This window comes from Rousettus aegyptiacus, unplaced genomic scaffold (genome assembly GCF_014176215.1).
Source record: "Rousettus aegyptiacus isolate mRouAeg1 unplaced genomic scaffold, mRouAeg1.p scaffold_m13_p_16, whole genome shotgun sequence".
Lineage (NCBI taxonomy): Eukaryota > Metazoa > Chordata > Mammalia > Chiroptera > Pteropodidae > Rousettus > Rousettus aegyptiacus.
Genome location: NW_023416291.1, coordinates 32,040,922 through 32,047,748, shown reverse-complemented (window position 1 = coordinate 32,047,748; position 6,827 = coordinate 32,040,922). Strand labels below are relative to the sequence as shown.

The 6,827-nt window shown below is 35.8% G+C and overlaps 1 long non-coding RNA gene across 1 annotated transcript; it reads left to right on the top strand.

Annotated features, from left to right (window-relative positions):
* Positions 1-1,412: 1,412 nt before the first annotated feature.
* LOC118612443 lies at positions 1,413-3,390 on the top strand. Its single transcript, XR_004954901.1, has 2 exons — positions 1,413-1,657; positions 2,847-3,390. It is a non-coding gene; the product is annotated as an uncharacterized LOC118612443 (long non-coding RNA).
* Positions 3,391-6,827: the final 3,437 nt, after the last annotated feature.

The following is a 6,827-nucleotide window of genomic DNA, read 5'->3' as shown; positions in this document are numbered from 1 at the left end:
TTAAAAAAAGTTCTTCCTTTTCCCTCACTTATTCCTTCTCAAATGCTCTTTCTTTATGTATAGGCTATTTCTGACATGTATCATTTTTCTTCTTTCTACAGACTTTTAACATTCCTTGCAAGTTGGGTCTATTGGCAATAAATTTCTTTAATTTTTGTTTGCCTGAGAAAGTCTTTATTCCCCCTTCACTTTTAAAGGATAATGACACTGGATACAGAACTCTGGGTTTCTGTTTTTAGGTTTTGATTTTTTTTCCCCTCGGTACTTTCAATATTTTGCTCCACTCTTGCCTGTACCACTTTCGAGGAAAAGTTGAATGTAATTTTCATCTTTGCTTCTCGAGACAAGGTGATTTTTCTCATATGGCTCCTTTCAGGATTTTCCTTTATATTTGTTTCTATCTTGTTTGAGAATGTGTCCAGGTACAGTTTCGTTTGTTTGTATCATTTTATTATATTTGTCCTGCTTGGTATTCTCTGAGCTACCTAGATCTGTGCTTTGATGTCCAAGTTTATTTGGGGGTAATTCTGTGATTACTTTTCAAATATTTCTTCTGGAATTCTCATTATACATATGACTCAACTTTTGTAGTTGTTTCACAGTTCTTGGATATTCTGGGATTTTATTCAGACTTTCTTTCTTTTTTTCTTTTTGTCCGTTCATGTTCATTTTTTCCGGTTTCTATTGAGATAGCCTCAATCTTAGAAATTCTTTCCTCTGCCATGTTCAGTGTCCCAGTGAGCCCAACAAAGGCATTCTTCATTTTTCTCAGTGATATAATCTTTCTTTTGGTATGCCTTGTAATTTTCTCCTAATGGATTTGGTAAGAGGAGCTGCTATAAATAGGCCATTAGCAAAGTGGTGGGGAGGTGCGAGAGGGAAACATTCTATAGTCCTATGTTTAGATCTCAGTCTTTTTGTGAGCCTGTGCTCACTAAAAGGACTGAAAACTTAACAAATGTGTCTCGGGCTTTTTTCTTGCCCTCTTAGGTGAGATAGAATGGCTAGAGCCAACTGTATTTGAGTATTTCTCTTCTACTAGGTCAGTGTGGCTCTGCTTACCTAGTTTCCCCTGCGGGTAGGCCTTATTTAGAAGAATTCACAGAGCTCTGGCATATTTCAAAATGGTTCCTTTTCTTCTCCCCCTGCTAGAAGCACAAGGTGATTTTTCTCCGATATTTACAGTTGACCCTTAAGAAATGTACCAGTGCAGGGGGGTTAGGGGCCCTGTCCCGGCCCAGTCGAAAATCCGCATATAACTTTTGACTCTACAGTCAGCCCTTAGCATTCACAGATTCAACCAGCTGCAGATTGAAAACAATGTTTTCGATCTCCGGTTGGGAATCTGCGGCTGGGAATGAGAAAACACTGTTTCCTATCCACAGTTAATTGAATCAGCTGATGCGGAAACCAGGAAGAGTATAAGTAGACCCACGAATTTCAAACCCCTGTTGTTCAAGGATCAGTACTGCTGTGAAACCTGGTCTACTCCTGGAGGTAAAACTCACAGTATTGTGGGTACCACCTATAACTGGAACCGTGGAGTTTTTAACTTTCTGACTTAAGCATAATGAGCCTCCAGAAATTCATCAGAGTTCAGCTTTTCGGTCCCAGCACCGGTTCCAGTGGCTGTTTCTACTTGTGAGTCTCTGCTCCAGTAAGTTGCGACTTCCTGTATTTGTCTATCTGTCTCTTTAATCTTGGGGCCTCCGTTTGCCCCGTGCCCTTCCCTTTATTATGTATTTTAGAAGAGTTGTTAATTTTTCAGCCTATTCAGCGTTTTACTTGTTAGGTTGAAACAGCACCTGTACTTCATTAGAAGTGCTAGTTAATTATCTCTACCTATCCAGGATTGAGCTCCTTAACAGACGGACTTGTGTCAATTGTCTCCTTTACGCAAACCCTAGCGTAGTGCCTTTCTCATAATAGGCTCAAATAAGTGCTTATGGGATGAACGAAGGAATGATTACAAAATATATATTCCAAAATTGTTGTATATGATTTTTTATGAGATATAATACACATATGTGATTGCTGTAGAATAAATATATTTGATTTAAAAAATTGATCAGTCTGTTAGCTTAGATATGATCCTTTTAAATGAAGAGGAGTTTCTGTATCAGGCAGTAGAGATTGCACATAATTAATACACAGTGTATTTTATCTGTTTTCATTGTTCATAAGTGATGGTGAAGCAGATAGATAGCTAGAAGTATGAACAGAAAAGAGAAGGGCAGAAACAAAGATGGAGACAGTAAATGTATTCATGGTTAGAATAAGGCTGTTGTTTTCTTCACATATAATATTAGAACGATCATGGAAAAATTCGATGTACATAAAGAAATATGTTTTAAGAGATAAAGATTATAAAGCAACAAAATTTTAGGATCTATTGAGCATAATAGTACTGTTGAATGTTATAATTATCTTGTGGGAAAATGAAGAAAAATAAGAATATCATTTCTAAAATAAATTTCATAGACAAAATATTCCACAATATAGGCAAAAATTCTCTTCTAAAATATTTAAAGCTTTTTGAGAGGTGTTACGCTATAGGGAAATTAATGCTTTTTTGATGTGGCCTGTATTCATATCTCAGCTTCATCACCTACTAATTGTATCGCTTTGAGCAGATTATTTCTTTCTCCCCAGACTTCAGCTATTTGTTAAATGAAAATAGTTCTTACCTTGAAAACTGATTTCTAGATGTAGCAGTGTGTGTGCTGATTGATATTCGGTAAATTGCAATTACCGTTGATATAACATTAGAACATTATGTATCTACTCACTATAGCATTAACACACACACTAATTTGTGAATGATTTCTATTTATTTGTGTCTCCAGCTTTGTCTTCTCCCTGAGGTCCAAGTCCGTATTACCATCTACCTCGTTATTATACAGTTATCAGGAAATAAACAAGCCTAGAGGTAAATTCCTGTTTCGCTCTGCAATTTGAAGCATCAAGGTGGTATGGTAGCTGGATACATTTTATCAGTGAATCAGATCTGAGCATCTATGAGCTTGAGACTAAAAACCAGGTTGAAAATAGAGGACAAGTATTACGTATTAATAAACAATTAATAATTGAGGTGTAGAAATTTGCCCTTGAAAGAGGTGAGAGTGTCTGGATTTGCTTGTGACATGTGCATTGGCAAGTTAACGAAGGCACAGGAATGAGAAAAGCCACTAGCTAATGGCTCTTTACTAACTCACACTGCTATTTAAGCAAATTATGTTAGCAATGCTCTTTAAGAACATTTTGATATCAAGTATTGTTTTGAATGTTAATATAAAAGGAACACCTTGTAACCCTTTGCTAACCACTCTTGTGTTAGTTCTCTGGCTAGGATCTCCAGTGCAATGTTGATAGGGGTGGTAATAGCAGCATTCTTGTTTTACTTCTGATTCAAAAGGTAATACTTTTAATATCACTGCATTTAGAAGGCATTTATTGCAGTGATGTCTTAAATGTCTATAACCTTTATCAGGTCAACCATTTTCTTTTTAGAAACTACTTATTTATCAAAAATTCACCTGCCTACACTAGAATAAGGTAACAGGGAAAGCAGTTTTCTTTTCCATAACACAAGTTTTTCAATAACACAAAGAGGAATGAACATTTTGTGTTATTGAAATACTTATGTAATCATTGCCTAAGAGGCTAAGATGAATTCATGATTCATCTGCAACATATAAACTAGTAAGAGAAATAGCTTTGGTTTAAAAGGCTAAAAATTTTTAAGGAGAAAAGGCATATGTCTCTGAAATGAAATATTTTGTAATTCTAATTAGACTCCTATCACAGTAAATCCTTTAGTTGCCATTTTTATATTTGCATGTATATTTCAGACAAATATATTCAGAATAATTCTTTAAGGAATCCTACCCTTTTAACCCTGAATAAAGCTTGCATACTTACCACTCCAAATTTCTTAAATATTAATTCTAAAATTAAATATGCCAACATCAGAGGGTCAGTCTGTATTTTTATTTGGTTCTATTAAATTCAAGTTTATATTGTCAATTCTGGTTGAAATTTATACTGATTCTTGGAAAAGCTTTAGATACTAAATATAATTTAGTCTTTATGTAAATAACTATTTAAAGAAATTTAATGCATTTAAAGAAAATTGAGATTTAATAATATAAGAAAATAAAAACTAATAAATTAAGCAATAAGGGAATGCTATCATAAGGAAATAGGAAATAGTTAAGAGTATGGACTCCATAGGTTCAGTTCCTGACTCTGGCATTTCTTTGCTCTGTGACCTTGGATAAATTAATTAACCTCTTTGTGCTTCCATTTTCTTCCCTGTAAAATGAAGATATTAATAATGCCCTTCCCAAAGAGAGTATTATGCAAATTTTAATGTTATTATAACAAAAAACTCTTAGATTATTCCAGACATGGCAGACATTTTGTAAATTTTTAGTGTTATTACCATCATCATTGCCATAATGTCATGAAATAGTGACATATTATTCTTCTAGTATCTCTAATGTAGTTCATATTTGTTTTAATCAAACATCATATATGATTGCTACAGAAATGACAATTTGAATTTATTGCTTTCAGTGAGTAAAATTCTGAGCATAATATAACAGGACATGTTTATTATTTGTTACAATTAAAAATAAAACAAGGGAGGCACATGGGACGAAGTGATTTTCCTAACAAGACTAGAATGATATTTGTTGTCTTTACCAGTTACGACTTCTATCAGCTATCTGTAGTAAATCCACTCATATTTCTGTGTGCTTTGTAACTGGCAACCATGTTACCCCTCTTGTGTTAGTCTTCTTTTGGGAAAAATGCTCAAGTTTCCATTGCCATAACAACAGGCTACTCTCCCTAAAACAAGATATGCTCTGAGTCAAAGTAGAATTGTTTCCATGGTAACTGCAACATATTTAAGTACAGCAGCTTGGTTTTTAATCAGTAAAATTGTCCTTTGTCAAAAAGCAACCACATATTGTTACCAATGTAATTATGTGTATTTTGGGGCTATGGTATAGGAATAAAGTAAAATAGGTTTTCTCAAAAATAAAAACTAAACCTATTAACTCTTTTTAATAGTTACAGCTTCTTGTTCATTAAAATTTCAATCATATATACTTATGCCAATTGATAACATATCTCTATATTGGACATAGAATGTTTATTATATTTTGACATTTAAATAAAATCCTAATTCTCTTTCATAAACGGTAATGTCCAATCATGTTAAATGTGACTTAAGTTTTATACTAATTTCTTTTATCCATTTTTTTTTCAGATAAGCTCTTAACCAAATATGTGAAATAAATTTTCCTCGTCATGTAAAGAGGATTCAGAATTCACCTAGTTATTTCCTTTATTGCCACTCACTTGCTTTCTGACAGTTCTTAATGTGGGAGTGAGAAGGGTGAAATTATGGCTAGCAATAAAACTGGGAGTGGTTGCCACATTTACATTGTTGAGTTGAAAAAGTGGAGAACAGTTTTATTTATGTGACATTCTCCTTGTCCAAGTCAAGCTCTTTTTTGGACTTATGCACAGGTGGCTTTGCTTGTTTCTTAAGGCCCTAGTGACTATGGCAGTATCTCAGCTCCCTCCCTCTCAGAGAACTCAGAAAAACTTCCGGTGTTAATTTGCTTTTTGCACCTCAGCAGTTTCTGAACAGGGGTCCTCTTATTAGCTTTGGAAGATTTAACTTCTCCCTTCCCAATTCTTTTTGCTGCTGTTCGGCTGAAATTTAGAATTTGGTTTACGTTCCTTGATCTTAAAATTCCAATGACAAATGCAACGATAGTTTTCCAGACTATCCTGCCGGTTGCGCCAATTGTCCAAGTCAAGCTCTTTTTTGGACTTATGCACAGGTGGCTTTGCTTATTCCTTAAGGCCCTTGACCCAGTTCGAACCCGTGACAGCACTTTGCTTAATGTACTTAAATATGAAGAGCCCAGCGAGACAACTAAGTAAGGATGCAGACGCACAAACGAATAAGATTGCAAGCATGCTAGGGTTTATTCATACCAGATCCTGATGGCTTTCAGTCTTAGCAGACCACCCGGTGATGATGGCTGAGACAGACACACGATGAGCAGGAACAATGAGCAAGAACAGCACCATATCAATGCTGTGTCAGTTGCCGGTCGATCAACCGTCGATCCGTGAAGAGGCCTCTCGTTTGGATGGGCAGAGTCTTAGGCCAAGAAGTAAATCAAGGGATGGAGAAACACACTCTTGGGAGACAGAGAGTACTCTGATTCAGGCAGAGAGTCCTGGAGATTTTATGTGTAGTGGTGACGTCTCAGTGTCTTATCAGCCAGGTGCACGGGTGTCTGGTTATCACTCTTGGTCAAAACAATTTCACTCTTGGGGTAAACAACTTCAGTTCAGCAAAACAAGTTGGTTACATTTCTAAGGTTTAACATTAGTGGAGCCATTTTACACACATGTAATATAATTCAAATCTAGTTCACACAAGGCCAAATAAACTCACAATTCACATGTAACAAACCACTGCAACACTCCTGGTGAACTCTTAGTGTTGTGGTGGGATCAAATTTAAGACCCATGGAGCCAATTGAGGTTAATTATGAGCCTTTATTAGCTGGCTGGCACTGATTCTCTTCCCTAGAGAATCAGCCCCGAGCCTCTAGAAGGAATAGCTTAAAAAGCCCCCAAACACCCTCTAGCAAGCAAGCAAGCAGGTTTACAGAAGCAGAGGCTGGCCATTAACACATCTACACAGGATAACTACACCCTTAACATTAGCATATCTTTGCACAGAATATCTCCTAGAACTACACCCTGTTTAACATTAAACAATGGAAGCAGAA